We start from the raw sequence: 16,446 nt of genomic DNA, 5'->3' as shown, positions 1-16,446 counted from the left end.
CTGCTGTCGAATCCTGCTGGAATAGTCGCCATAGTGATCCCATTGTTATCATAGTCAGTGAACATGCGGCCAGTATACCATAATCAGGATCTCACTGACATCAATTCTGATCTGCTGGTTGGCACTCTGGACTGCTGGGCTTGTGCGTTTTGAGCGGCATACGGTCGCTTGGATAGGGCCTTGCCTTGCGGACACGTGCGACTTTTTGAAGGGGTTTAGCAGAGCCCAGTGACAAACAGCATCACATCCTAGACAGACCCCCTAACTCGCAATGGCCGTTGGGAGGGTTCGCCAAGCCCTTGGACGAAGTCTGTAGTCCAATTACAGAAAAAAAAACGCCTGGATCGAAATTATTAAACTCTTTCAGGAAGAACCAACCTACTAAAATATTACTTATCGAATACATTTTACTTCTCAAGGCATGTTATTACATAATCGACAATATGCAAATTTCATCAGATCTCAGCCTTCTCACTACATCATCACCCTTCTGACATTCACGCATAGTTGTCAAAAGTACCTTCGCGCGCTTTCGGTGATTCGTCGTGCTGATATCGACATTCCAATAAAAAAAACGACAGTAGTGACCCATCCGCTGGACGCATCGTCCATCGATGCGACCATATCTGTGATGGAATCGTGTTCGCTAAAAGCGGTGACATCCATGGCAACATAGGCGCATAACCGTTCCATGTGTTTTGCGTTTCGCTTTCTGCCGTATGGATTCAGTTAGTTGGTCGTGATAACGAGGTACCTACGCTAAGGAGACAAAGTCGATTGCAAAACAAAAATCCACTAACGAGTCAACTTTCAAAACAAAAAACAAGACATCTCCGGATAAGTTATTCGCATGAATGATAAAATTTCTTCAGCAAACACAGCTGACTGCTTAGGTCTCTCGAGCTTGACTGCAAAACGGGTCCGGGACACTTAATACAGTTGAAGGCTATATGCGTGGATCTGCCAAGATGCATAGTAACTAATTGGCGACTACGAAACAAATGCCTCTCACTTCTGTGACAAGAATTCAACTTCTGGAATTTTGAACTGATTATATAAATCTGCCTTAAAGTGAACCAACGGATACTGTGAGCTTAAATTTTTATTGCCATCGCTTATCCTAATTATTAACACTTACCAATCCAATTCGCTTAATTCAGATCGCACACCATTCCATTATTTACCACCCCGCCGAAGCTAATGATCGTTTAATTATTTATTTGTAACCGAATTGAATTATAGACCCATTTCCTTAAGTAACAAACGATAGCATCGCATCAAATCTCCCACCTGATGATGATCGCCCCGGTAGCAGCTCTTCAGCGTTGACTCTTCTCATTTCGATCTCATAGCTCATAACCAAGCCGTAAAACGTAATCGCTTGCACAGCTTCCCAACATATTGGAGCTACCTTCCAGGCAGTCAGTGGAGCAAGAAGCAGAAAAAAAAGATGCACAACAAACGGCGCTATGTGCGAGCAGCGCAAAAACACCCAATCTGTCTGATGATCTTCCTCCGATCAAGCGCTTGCAAATGAAGAAGAAGAGAATTATGCTCCACCGACGAGGAGCCGTTGTTCACGCTCTCACGTGGTTCATCGCGGCGGCGGTGGCGCGGCAATCGTGCGTCTCCCAGGTGGCTGGAGAATCTAACCTAGCGAACAGCCAGCCAGCCTACACCTAGAGGAATCTCCTTGGAATCCAACGGCTTCGTGCTTGATTCGGTTTCACTCTCGTTCACCACCACCGCCCGGGGTGGGGTATTAAGCTAATCTAATTTGGCTTGGTATAATCTAAGCGGTCAAAATTAATTTATGGGAAAATAGACCAATGTGACTGTGTCGGATTGGATATGAATATATGAATTGATAGGAAATCAAAATTAGAAAATCGTGGGTGACTTCGGAAAGTTGAGTTTTCGAATACTTTTAGCTATTCCTCGAAATCCATATGGATTTTTGAAAAACATAAATTAATTTCAGGATATCCAAATACAGTCGACTTTCAACGTCAATATGTTCTGTTCTAGAACTCCCACGCAAACCATCACCACAGACAGGTACGGGAAGCCTTCGGCTACGTGTTGGTGGTGTTGGTTTGCGTGGGAGTGCCATCAGATTGGACAAATCGACGCTTGAAGCTTTGTTTACAAAATCACATACGTCCTTTTGAATAAGTACCCGAGATTTGTGCTTTCTATAGCTCGATAGCCTCCCTTTCTCAGCATCTCTCTATCTCGATGTGTTCTGGATGAAATTCTAGGCTACTAGATCATATTCAGACTACAACAAATACACCAAAAACAAGAAATGACATTAGTTTTGTTGTTTTTTTCTTAGCAACGATCTTTTTTCAATGTAGTACCCAACCAATTCCTGGATATCTTCTTATATCGATGGTCCCCTCAATATCAAGATGTGCAGATCCATGATGCAAAGATATTCATAAATCCATTGGGTATCCGGGCAGTCATAATCTTCCCAAGTCTTTCCAGCCAAGGGCTGAAAGCCTTTTTAATAAAGAAGAAAAAACAATTCCAAGTCATATTGGAGACCCTGTGCCGCATTCTAAGACCTAACAAAATTTCGACCAATCCAAATAGAAAAACACCCCACCGTGCCCCGCTTGGAGAAGGGGCCTCATCTAGAAGGTAGCGGCAGTCGCAAAAAAAAACTCCGGTTCGTCACCTGCCTCCACGCGGAGATTTGCTGGCTGGCTGTTTTCGTAGATACCCCCTTACGAGTGGGACCCCGGATCGGGGTGCGGTGGTGCCGACTGCTGGCGGGTGGCGCTTCTTCTCCCCGATTCTGATGGGCTGCTCTTCTCGGGTCGCCCAGCCAAGACACACGCGCGGGTCGGCCGGGCACCCGAGCCTCCTCTAAACAAACGAAAATTGCACTTTTGTTTAGTTTTCGGTATAAAAGTGACGATTACTCCGATTTGAATATCATTCTGCTAAGTACATCGGTTCGGTTCATTAGTTTTCTTAAGTGAACCGCGCACTGCCTCGAGTAGTGGTCCAAATCCGTGTGCAACCGCATCCCGTTCCGAGCGTGTTTGAACAGCAGCCGACGAAAGTCGTCAACCGATCCCGTTTCTTCAATACCGCAGGAATACCCGAAGTAAGCCATCGTTCCTGGTTCAGGAACACATCCTTTTAGCGATCCAGGAATAGTGGGGTTTGTGTGTCAGATCATCGGCTCAGGTGGCACGTACCCCACGGGGGTGATTTATGCCTCCAACGAGTTGCAGTTCCATGTGCGGGTGAATGTGATAAAAGTGCAAAGTTTCCAGGACGAACTAACTGGGTTCTCGTATATCCTACGGAAAGCGGAAAATTGAATTTGTGCTTCAATGAGATAAACGTTTTTTTTTTGCCATCTCACATTAACAACGACGGAAAAAACTTTTACATTACCATCCGAGTGCCGAGAACAACCGAAAAGGGACAGAGACAGTGATGTGGTGTGCACATGACTAAAGGATGATAAAATTACAGCTCGGAAAAGTGAGGCTTCGCCTGTCGGAGGAAGCCATGTGGTGGATGGATATGGTGACTTTTAGTGATGATTGAAAAAAGTTTTCCTATGGCGGTGAACGAACAATAAAAAAATGTACAGGCTCTGAAGTGTACGCCAATTAGAAGGAGTCGAGTAGAATCCTCACAGTTGAGTTAAAGTTGGTGTTTCCATAAGATGGACTGAAATGAATTTGGTTTCAATCTAGTTCAAGCCCGGGTATTGAGAAAATAATGTGCTTAAAATAAAGTTTAGTTTAAGAGTGTTATTGGGCAAATGCATGTCAACTTTTGAGAAACGTTCAACTATACTTAACAGCAAATTTTAATTTTTGATAGGTTGTAGTCTAAATCTATTTTTGTTTTTTTTTGCGTCCGATGTTTGATTTGATATGAAACTGTTGTGGCTCTTTAAATAATTCAATTTTTGCTTATTACTTCTTCGTCGTGAAGATCATCAACATTACAACCCGATAATAATCCTTGAGTACTAGTTTTTCCTACATATTATTTTAATAGGAAAATGTAACCAATGTTATGGTTCATGATTCCTTTAAAATAAAAAAAAGGTGTCGCCGAGGATTTATTTTATTGGCTTCTTGAATAGGCTTTTTACCCTAGAGAAGTTTCCATGAAACTGTTAGTAATATCTATTTGGGAACTATCTCCAAAATGTGTTTAAAAATATCTTGCTTTAAATCATGCATTAGAGGCATTTAGAAATTCTTCCGATCGTTTTCAGTTAATAGAAATTTTAAAATTGTTTCCTTCATAATGGTGAAATGCTTTTCCTTTTTATGTTAGAATTGTTTCAATTGCCTTAGGAGCGAATTTAGCAATTTCATTTATTATTTGTTCAACGATCCATCCAGATATTTCTTTCAGAATTTTGCCAAAGGCCTCTAAATCGATTCAACACTCAGATTTACTCTGAACTTTATAGAAAATATCTTCAAAATATTCTCCAGAAATTGGCAAAGCCTTTTCCAAAAATTCTTGTAATTCTTTTGTATATAAGATTTTAATCCCAGTAAATTGAAACACTCCTTTATTAACTCCCACAAGAATTGCCTCGGAATATTAAACGAAAAAAATAGATTTTTTTTTTATCTAATTCGTTCAATACTTTCTCTAGCCCGGGTATTGTTTCCCACGGACTTCTGTTATAAATTTGGCAGAACATTTATCTGAAATTATTAACAACTAGGCAAACCTGCCCGATCTCGTGCGGGTTTTTTTTTATCAATCAATCATTTATTGATTGCAGCGTCGCACTCTAGATCGATTTCAGTTCGAGCTGAATGGCTTTCGTCAGAACTTATGAAACCGTTGCATTTTGACAATTTTCCGACTTTACCCGTCAAATTGAACAACTCTTAGTGTAAACAAACACAGCTGATCTTAAGACGAATCGATCAGTGAAGAAATCTTGAAAATCGGTCCAATAATAAATGTAAACTCATTTTTATATATAGAAATATGAAAATTTTATTTAAAGCATCGTTAGAACAGCTTCCTGAACTAACCGTAGAAGCTCGTTAAATCAATGCTTCAAAGATCCTTTAAAGAGCTTTGATTCATCCAAGAATTGCCACAGTAATTCCGAAGGAATGAAGATGAATTTTAATTTCAATTCGTCCAATTCTCAATGCTCAATAAATTTCGTCTGAAAGCTTGAACAGAAAATTCTTTTGAAATTCCCGAAATAACGTTAAACAAATATTGCAATAGCATGGAAAGTTATCTAGAACATGATCCAAAATATCTGTAAAGAGTTTCTCCAAAAGTGCTCGATCTTTTTTAAATGCTTCTAAGCGTTCTTGATAGGATAGGTAAATCCTTTACTAATTCCTACAAGAATTGCTTCGCAAGATCAGAAAAACATTGATGAATTGTTTATACAATGCATCCAATACTTCCTCATATAATATTCTACCAGAATTTCTAGAAACACCCTTGAAGAATTCCTTCAGAAACTATTTCAGAAACGAATAAAAATGCTATTACAGATTTCACAATAATTTTCCATTCTAACCGATTTCTCCAGTTTTGCAGTATGTAGAATGTAGACGAATCCCTTTGTCAATTCGTCTAATAATTTCTCAAGAAACTTTTTGAAATCTTGTCAAAACAAATCCCTAGCAGCACACATGTCCCACATGGATTACTGCAACTCATATGTGACCAGATTTAGTCACAATCAAGTTGCTGCAACCGTTTTTGCCTGACTTGTGCTGCTCGGGATTCCTCCAAAAGTATGGAAAGCTGTTTAGATAAAAAAAAATACCCGCAAAAATAACTACAGCTCTTCCAGATGTTGCTTAAAAATATTCTTAATTTCTTACAAGAGTTTTTGACGTAAACTACGTCTAAACGGAAGGCTCAGATACAGGGTGTAAAACGAAAATTTCCACATTTGAGACCGCCACGAAATGAGGAGAGATTTCAAATGCTAATTGCGTCTTTACCTTTCGTTGGATTTTCAAGATTTTCTCAATAAACTATTGAAAATTTCATTTCGTTCCAAAACCAGTAAAAATAAGAATTAACCAATCCTGTTCATGCATCCCCAACACGGACGTTAGATTGATGTAAAGTACGGGCCCTGTACGTATAAAAAGACCCGTGTTTTGCGCACGCGCATCATTCACATTCGGGATTTCACGGAGAGTGAACCAAAGCATCCGGAAGCGGTCCCAGAGATAACGGCGGTGGTGGCGCAGCAGAACATTTTCCGCTACGGTGGCGTTTGTGGCCACCAGTCGTGACAAAAGCAACGCGTAATTCACGTCCGTGTATAAATCAGCATCCCAGGCGATCGTCAGCGGATCTGGCAATCAACGGCATTCGTAGCAGTGAATCATCGGATGTTGGAAAAAGTAACAAGAGCAAGTTGATTTAAGACGATTTTCTTTTTTTCAAATATTACAGCATAAATGATTAGCGTGGCGGTGGCGGTTGCAGAAATTTTTTTCACTGATGTGGCATTTTCAACCATTTGCATGTCGTCGTCACAAAGTGAAAGCTACGCGAATGAATTTATTGCAGCATTTTTCTCCAACACACTTGTGATTGCGCTACCGACGGCATCGTTACGACTGAACTGTCTACCATCAAACGATTATGTTTTGAAATATGAAGAAACTTCGTCTCGGATTTACTTTGTCTTGTACCAATGGCGGTCCTCAAAATTTAATTTATTTTCAATAATGCACATTTTAAATCACTAATAACAACAAAATCAAACTTAAAATCTCGCGAGAAAATTTCACTTTTCACCGACAACGGCCAAACCGATTAAGACGCCACCACAATGAAGAAATTTTCAGCCGTCATCTGTGAATAAATTTATTCCAACATCTCACTCCGACGATTTGTCTGATCTACTTTCTCCATAACAAATTGTGTCATTTCAAATCACTAAGAGCAACAAAACAATAAGAAAATGTTAGCCAGCCAAATCGATTCCACTTTTTGCAGCAATCAGCCACCGACGGTCTTCGCTCGGACCGATACTGACGCCATTAAATGCGCAACCCACGCAAAGCGATTTTCTGTAAGTTGAAGAAAGTTTGTCTCGGATCATAACTCTCCAGCTACTCGTTTCAATAATACGCATTTTAAATCACTTACAGCACATAAACAAACTCTAACGAAAAAAATTCACTGGTCATGAATTTTCTACAGTCAGTACAGCCTTTCACTTTCTTCCGAATATGATGGTGGTCCTGACAAGAACCGTTTTATTTTCAATCACTCAGTTCTGCAAACGCCACCAATGCGAAAAAAAAATACAAGTGCTGCTACCGGTCCGATCGCCGATTATTGAGAAGTAATCGACCCTTTTCTTAATCCGAGGCGAACGTTTTCAAAGTTCGCACCATAATTGCTTGGCGACGGCAGAAAGTTGGCGTCGATGAGAGACGCTGCAATAAATTTATTCGCATGGATGGTGTCAGTTGTATTTAGCAACCTAACATTTACGTGACACTACAATGATCATTGCACCAAAAGGATTTACGTAGTTTACGTCTGGCGGTCATGTCTTTCTAATTCCTAATCTAATCTGATTGAACAAGAATTTTAAATTTCTTTACTATAAATCCTGTAAAAATTGCTTTGGAAGATCAGAAGAAAAAATAATGAGCTCCGTATCTAATTTGCCAAATTGTTTCTCCAAAAGATTAGTTTGGTATCCTAACAAAATTTTCGCGCAAAACTCATCTGAAATTACTAAAATGACAACCAACGAATAAAAAAATATCTATCAATAGTACACGAAAAGTTACATATTTAGAACTTGATCCAAAACATCCTTGAATATTACTTTGCTGCCTTCTCCAGGCCTTCTTTCGGAAATGTTGACAAATGTTCATTTGATAAATTTATTCAATACTTTCCAGAAATTTCATTCTGAATTCATCCAAAAGTTCAATCAGAGAATTCTTTAACCAACCAACATAGTATGGAAAACTATTATCATCTTGATCCAAAATATCTTTGAATGATGATTATACCGTTAAATATTTTCCACACGGTCTTTTAGAAATAATATCAAGCTTTAATACCAGAATTTTGCCTTTTTCGTACACCAATTTGGAACTCAAAGGCATTATGTTCATTAGAAATTTAGATAGGAGATGCGAATATATTAAGTAACTCAGCTCTAAAAATGAAGGCCCGCTATAAATCAATACGTTAGCGGTAGAGGCTATATCGAGAATGGCTTCTTCTTACGCTACAGCATCACCCGTCTTTTGTAAGTTGCGACGACCTTTCGGACCCTGTCGTTAACTCATTTGAGAGAAGAGCGCCCAGACAACAATTGCTACGTATGAGTAGCAATGACCTTCGTTTAACTACAGAGAGGCCATTGCAGCTCATCCGCGGCATGTTTGTAGCCCAATGTTGATTAAATACGTCAGTAACGCAGCTGCCTCGACATGATCTGTTGAGCTGCTGTATCCATTGTATTCATACCCGACACATCCTCTCTGACGTCCCGACACATTCTATAGCAAATATTAATTTGTTCTGCTGATTCTTCCTCGCATATGCATTCCGGGTAGTCAGCAGACTGTGCATGCAAACCCTAACCTATGTATAAACTGCCTAAAATAACACGCCCATGTAATCACCACACAACCTTGGCTGTATCTATGACGGTTAGAATTGCATCCACCGAACTGGTTAGTTCATAAGCCACCAACAAACTCGATGTTTGCTTCTATATACGACCCGTCTCTTGATCCTCTGAACGTCGATGCTTGGCCAAAAACCGCATTCAAACGTTGAATACAATACGATTTCAGTTATCTCTTCTACTTGCCACTGGATTACCTAGGCATATGGCTCTGATCCGAACCCCAACATCCTCAGAAAACTTATTATACACGAAACTCTTCCGTGCAGCATCCCGCTTCAAAATCGTCTTACCCTTCTGCGTTCTTCACTTGCAGTTTGCATCATCACCTGTCATGGCCATAAGAGACGTCGGCACAGCTTTTATCATCAGCTTCTTCGGCGACATTTGCCTTGCTTGTTGGTTAGCCACGTCATCTAGATGATGTGCCTTTCGCTCTACCGATTCCTTACTTCTTGGTCGCAGCTGCTTCCCCAGCCGCTTTGTTGCGGCTGTTTCTCAATTGAGCTCTCACCTGCTCTCCTCCCGATGATTTCCAGCACCTTAACTTGTTGACAGTACTAGTTCTCTCCTCTCCTTTGAGTCGGCAACCTGCAGGTGGCTGTATATTGAATACGGAAGGGGCTATGAGGAGATGGTCGGTTGTTTTCTTACGCTTCATATAAATAAAAATACCGGATTCAAGCAGGGACTATTACTTTTGCTTCCCCGCTACGATCAAATCACAGAGAATCAGTGCAGTCTGCTTGAAGTCCCGCAAGTCCCGCAACTGCGCATTTTGATAGTATATGGCCATTCGGTCTGAGTGTAGTAGCGCTAGGTTGTGTTCCACACACTCGGAGGATGTACTCATTGCAAGTTTAGGCCTTAGTTGTTGAGAAAACAATACAGATATTATGAATAAGCGGGATTAATCCGCTAATTGCAGTCGGAGGTTGGACTGTATGCATCACCTTACCTGGAGAAAGATAGAAAAGAAAAGGCACGCCAAAGTCGCGATAGAGCGAAAAAAACCAGAGGTGCCTAAGTCTTAGCCCGTCAACGATACTCTGAAAAAGGAAGTGGAACTCTCATGTCGACAGGACAAGCGAGCGTGGGCAGACTCTTTGACCGACGAAGGAGAGAGAGATGCATCAACCGGGGACATTCGCCTCCTCTACGATATCTCACGAAGCTCAAGCGGGGCGAAGATGAATGCAACGATGCTTGTGAAAGAAGCGAATGGTCATTTATAGACCGACCCAACTGACCAGCTGAAACACTTTGAACAACTTTTCCAGGTGCCAGTCAGGCCATCACCACCTCAACATGATCTGCCTAGGATCAGACGTATAACACGCGTCAATACCGAAGCTTCATCACGGCTAGAGATTAAAACTGTCATCCATAGTATCAAATCGAACAAACTCCCTCGGGTCGATCGCATATCAGCCGAGATGCTCAAAGCTGACTTCATGACATCCGCTCAGCTACTGCAAAGTTTATTTCGTAATATCTGGAATACAGCAACCTTCCCGATCGACTGGATACATCTTAGACTGGCTAGTATCTTAGTAAAAATGTACACAAAAAATGACCTGACTGTATGCGATGATTGGCGTGGCATCATGTTGCTGTGTTCCGTTCTCCAAGTTCTATGCAAACTTTCCCCTGGCCCGGATACAGCATCGATGCGACTCTCCGGCAGCAGCAGGTCAGATTTCATCCCGGAAGTTCCTGTGCGGACCATATTGTTACGCTTCGCATCATTCTGGACCAGGTCAACAAATTGTAAGAGTCCCTTTACTTGGCATTTATTGACTATGAAAATGATTTCGACCATCTCAATCACGAGAATATTTGGGCCGCCCTAAGATGCAAGGGGGTTCTTGAAAAAAAATATCTACCTCATCGAGGCACAGTACGAAGCATTCTCGTGTAGAGTGCTGCACAACGGCGTCTTGCCCGACCGCATCCGGGTCATAGCCGGTGTGAGAGAATGATGAATTCTATCACCGCTACTGTTCCTCATCGTAATCGACAAGATTGTGGCAGGTACGATTGATCGTGAACCAAACCGCGAGCTGCTATGGCAGCCCAGAACCATGAATCACCTAAACGACTTCAAATTGGCTGATGACGTTGCACTCCTCACTCAACGGCGCTCTAATATGCAAAGTTAGCTTAACGACCTTACCGAGCGCTCCTCTTCGGCAGGTTTAGTCATCAACGTCAACAAAACCAAATCGTTGGATGTAAACACGCCGAACCCTTCCAGTTTCACAGTAGCCGGGAAATCAGTGGAGAATGTTGAAAGCTTCCAATATCTTGGTGTCAAAATGACGTCAGACGGCGGTACCAAGATCGACATTGGCGCACGGATCAAGAAAGTAAGGGCTGTCTTTGCGAGTTTAAGAAATATCTGGAAAAACAGGCCGATAAAAGAACGCACCAAAATCCGATTTTTCGTTTATTCTAACGTGAGATCTGTGCTGTTATACGTGTTTATCATCAGACGCTTGCGATACATAATTCGGGCCTTGTAGCCTCACAACAGGACCTCCAACAACAAGCTCCATCGTCATTGTTACTAGAGGCCGAGAGCAACTGGAATTCGGGTTCGGAAGGTCGGAGGGTCGGCCACATCTTACGTAGGGGCGGAAACGAAATCTGTAAACAAGCATTAGACTGAAACCCAGCGGGACATCACAGCAGACTAAGTGGCTCATGGCAACTCCTCAATAAAGAAATAAAAACAGGACCATAATCTAACCTGGCAACAGGTTGAAGTGCTAGCTGGACATTGCTCAGGATGGAGGTCTTTCAAGTCGACGCTATCATATAATTAACCCTAGCGTGGTATTTTGAAAATTAAATAGATATTCTTCTTCTCAAAACGCATGTTTTCGGTCTTCAGTATTGTATTCCGCGTAGTAAAATTAAGACGAAAGTCATTAACCTAAACTTGCATGTACTATGTCTTGGTAGAGCTGATGGTTAAGGCTACCCTCGCCGTCTCCCTTTTCAGTGGGACAAAACCCTCCACTAGTGCCCTGCGATCGATTTCAATGAGATCGATGTCATCTGCAAAACACAGGAGCATATGTGAATATACTGCCTTTGCACTTTAGATCTCCATATCGCACTCCCCGAGTGCAATATTAAACAATAAATGCGAAAGTGCGGGGCACCCTGCTTAAATCGCTACTTGATTTCGAACCATCAAGCGTGTATCAGCCGATTCAGTTTCCGTTTGTTCAGACATTATCTACCACAGCTTATTTTTCTCACTGAATCGTACGCTGCTTCGAAATCATTGAACAGATTGTGATTCTGCAAGTTGTGCTCCCGAAATTTAACAAGGATTATTGACAGGCTAAACATTTTATCCTTCTGTGCCCTTTCTTATAAATTGGGCATTTGAGGCAATTCAACCAGCTCAGTTTTTCATCCTTCTATATTTTCTGAATAATGTGGTGGATTGATTGATGCAGCTTTTCACTTCTATGTTTTAGAAATTCGACCTGAATCCCACAATTCTGATGCTTTGTAGCTCACTTAAAGGCTTCTTAACTTCATCCAGCATTTGGTGGTTCCACAACTTGACCGAGGAACACTCCAGCGAACTCCACGTCCTAATCTGTTGCCAGCGCTATAATGCATGTGGTACACGAATGAAGTGTTTGCGATGGGATTCACCACTCGAAATTGGGAGTTCAATACGAGCAGGATTCGTTAAGAGTCACGAATTCCGGCTTTACTATCTTTGTTCTTCATACGTTGAACATGTTTTCCCAGGTGGCCAGATTCATGTTTCTAACAGCTAAGTTACAATAATTGTAAACTACTACAAAGTATTTACTTCGAAATACTTAGAAGAACTTTTCAATTCTAATTTTAGTTCCTCAGTTTTTCAGTTGCTTAGGTTTTCAGTTTCGCTTTTTAGCTCTATAACTATTCGGTTCCTCAAGTCTTCAGCTCTTCAATTTTTCAGTAATTCATTTCTGAAGTTGCCAGTTCTTAAACTATGCAATTCTTCAGCTTTTAAAATCCTCAATTTTTTAAATTTATAATTCTTCTGTTCTTTACTTTTTAGCTGTTCAGTTTTTTTTATTCCTCCGATCTTAGCTCCTCAGTTTTACAGTTCCTAAAGGTTTAGTTCTCCAACTATCCAACTCCACATTTTTTTCAGTTTTTTAACATATCTTAAGCTTTTTAGCTCTTCTTTCATTCTCGAAGAACCGAACCGCTTTCAATTTTTCATTTCTTTCGTTCCTCACTTCAGTGCAGTTTTTGAGGTTTTCAGTTCTTCACCACTTTAGCTCTTCAGTTCTTCGTTTCTTCGAGGCTTTTGTTCTTCAGTTCTACAGTTCTTCAGTTCTTCGATCCGTAAGTTCTTCTTCTCCTCCGTTGTTCAGTTGTAGAGTTCCTCGGAACTCAGTTCTGCAAAGGATTACCACCTTATCTTTCACATGAGCAGTACAAAGCATTCCATCTAAAGCTTTAGATGCTTTGCTACATATGCTTCCATTACATATGCACATCTTATTGGACGCAATCAAAACTGCTCTGAAGATCAAACGATTCCTGAATCTTGAATTAGTGGCAAATTAGTTCATTGGTTTTGATGAATGATGACTCAATGATAAAGAAAAGAATCTACAATCACCTTCCTGAGGTAACTCTTGGAAATTGGAGTGCAGGAGACCCAGGGTTTCGAACTGGCTGCATAATATTTTATAAGGATGGCTCCAAGCAAAATCAAATGGCAGGGGCCGGGATTACTGACCCTGGCATTGACATTTCGATTTCAATGGAAATTTGACGGAGATATACGCCATTCTAGAATGTGCAGAAATTTGCTTAAAACGAAATTGTTCAGACCGCCAAGTGAATCCTCCTAGCTACTGCAGCTAACTTCCTATAGCAATAAGGTTAATCTATATTAGGTTCCTGGCCATTGCGGAATAGAAGAATATGAAATAGCAGATCAGCTAGCAAAATTTTGATCAAGCAGACAGTTTATTGAAGTACATCAGTACATCATCTTGAGCTTTTGAAATGGAGACTAGTGTGTAGCCCTTAATGACCGGAACGAAATTATAACAACGACTCTTCGTGGATACGTGAGCAAGCCGCAGAGGTCTGACTGGAAGAGGCAGAGTCATGGCTTGCTGCTCGCCGATTGACACGCTGAGGTGTGAATCTATAAACACACGCAGAGGGCATTTAACTTAAACCTCAAAGCAACTTTGACAGAAATCTCGGCAAAAAACATGTTTGCTGGGGCACGGCTGTGCGAATCTCGGTTAAGGTCACTCCTGACGGAATCCAATTTTCAAAGTACTCGCGTTTTGAAGGGCACACCATTCCATACGGAAGCAACTCACAACTGTCATTTTTATTTTTTCACGCATGCTGCGACGCAGCAAAGCTGGAAAAATAAAAATGACAGTTGTGCGTTGCTTCCGTTTCGAATGGTGTGCCCTTCAAAACGCGAGTACTTTGAAAATTGGATTCCGTCAGGAGTGACCTTAAAGTTCAACATTTTTCTGAGATCCCGGTAAAAAAAATTAAGTGTGTAAGTAATGAATAGATGATTAGAGAACAACAAATTTACGAAACCAGTGTCCTGCTTTTGTTATCCGAGATTTCAGCAAATACAATGAAATTCCAATTTCTTCCAAAAACATTCCAAATCTTACCCAAATGCAATCCAAAACTGAGCGGTGTTGAACTTCATTACTAATAAGAGTTAAGAACAACCTATTAAAGATAAGAAAATCCATGCTAATTAAAAATCAATCCAAATCAAATCCAATTCAAGTCCAGTCCAAATACAACCCAAATCCAATCTAAATCCAATCCAGATCTAATCCAAATCCAATCCAGATCCTTTTCAAATCCAATCCAAATCAGTACATTTAATCCAACTTTTAGATTCGCGTTTAGTACACCATCAATCTGAACTTCAGCATATTGATGTTGACCTTCCGTGCAAACGCCTTGCAAATGACATTTACCTTAGATTCCGCAAAATCTAATATATATTATCCAAATGAGAGACGTGTAAACTAATGCTGCTAGCGCATGTTTGGAAGGAATCACTAGTGATTCCAATACAAAAAGTTGCTGGAACGATTAAAGCCGAAGAGTTTCGTCCTATCAAAAAGTTGCACACATTAGAGAAAATTTTAGAACTTGTAGTTAAAGGCCAGCTAATTACATATTTAAATAGTAATAACTTGAGGGCCCTCCTTAGCCGTGCGGTAAGATGCGCGGCTACAAAGCAAGACCATGCTGAGGGTGGCTGGGTTCGATTCCCGGTGCCGGTCTAGACAATTTTCGGATTGGAAATTGTCTCGACTTCCTTGGGCATAAAAGTATCATCGTGTTAGCCTCATGATATACAAATGCAGAAATGGTAACTTGGCTTAGAAACCTCGCAGTTAATAACTGTGGAAGTGCTAATTGAACACTAAGCTGCGAGGCGGTAATGTCCCAGTGGGGGATGTAATGCCAGTGAAGAAGAAGAAGAATAGTAATAACTTGTTAATACCGGAACAATCAGGTTACAGAGAAGGTCATTCCTGTGAAACTGCATTGAACTTGGTATTATCTAAATGGAAAGAAAATATGGAGCGTAAAGATACTATTCTAGCTGTGTTTTTGGATCTCAAACGCGCTTTTGAGACAATTTCTCGGCCCTTATTGTTGAAAACTGTTAAGCGCTTTGGAATTTCGGGTTCTGCATACAAATGGTTTAAAAGCTATTTGTCTGACAGATCCCAACGGACTGCTTTCAATGATTATGTGTCGTGTCCCGTGGAGAATGACCTTGGTGTACCACAGGGAAGTGTATTAGGGCCCCTTTTGTTCATTATGTACATTAATGACATGCGACGGGTCTTACGTTATTGTGATATTATTTTTGTTTGCTGATGATACTGTAATATTCATTGCAGCTCAAAATCTGGAGGAAGCGATTGAACACTTGAATGAAGATTTGCATTCTTTAAGTAGATGGTTGAAGTACAAACAGTTAAAATTGAATATTAGTAAAGCAAAGTATATGGTTATTTCGCGAAATCGTTCAATTGATAATGTCTCTGTGAAAATTGATGACGAGACTCTTGATCGCGTACGGGAAATTAAATATCTTGACGTGATTATTGATGATAAATTGAAATTTGACCAACATATTGACAATGTCATCAAGAAAATAGCCAAGAAGCATGGAATCCTATGTCGACTGAAAAACGAATTAAATACAGCTAGTAAAATACGGTTGTACAAATCAATCATCTCTCCTCACTTGGACTTTTGCCCTTCCATTTTGTTTTTAGCAAATCAAACACAAATATCGAGATTGCAGCGCTTGCAGAATAAGATTATGCGTTTGATTTTAAGATGTAACAGATTCACTTCCTCAACTTTTTTGTTGGATGCATTGCAGTGGCTCTCGGTGAAGCAAAGAATTGTGTATTTAACAATGGTGTTCATTTTTAAAGTAGTAAATGGTTTGCTGCCTCGATATTTGTGTGATCGAATTGAAAGAGGAAGTGACATTCATAGATATAACACTAGAAACGCGGAAGATGTAAGAACACCTAACTTTTTGCATGGAGCTTCACAAAATTCTTTGTTTTTTAAAGGTATCAATGATTTCAATTCGATGCCTACACATATCAAACGTGCAACGACATTATCACAATTCAAGAGACTTTGTGTTTCACACGTAAAAGCTGTATTTTAAGCAGCTACTTAGTTGACTTTTTAAAAATCATTAATTATTGTATCTTGACGAA

The 16,446-nt window shown here is 40.5% G+C and overlaps 1 protein-coding gene across 1 annotated transcript in view; it reads left to right on the top strand.

The window, feature by feature from the left end:
* Positions 1-2,945: 2,945 nt before the first annotated feature.
* Positions 2,946-16,446, top strand: part of LOC134204422 (pro-resilin) — a 37,643-nt gene continuing 24,142 nt past the window's right edge. Inside the window, exon 1 of the mRNA XM_062679246.1 lies at positions 2,946-3,121. The gene's annotated coding sequence lies outside the window, so the exon portion shown is untranslated. The remainder of the gene's footprint in view (positions 3,122-16,446) is intronic.

This window comes from Armigeres subalbatus, chromosome 1, assembly GCF_024139115.2.
Source record: "Armigeres subalbatus isolate Guangzhou_Male chromosome 1, GZ_Asu_2, whole genome shotgun sequence".
Classification (NCBI taxonomy): Eukaryota; Metazoa; Arthropoda; class Insecta; order Diptera; family Culicidae; genus Armigeres; species Armigeres subalbatus.
The sequence above is the reverse complement of the archived record's forward strand: the minus strand, read 5'-3'. Positions and strand labels throughout refer to the sequence as shown.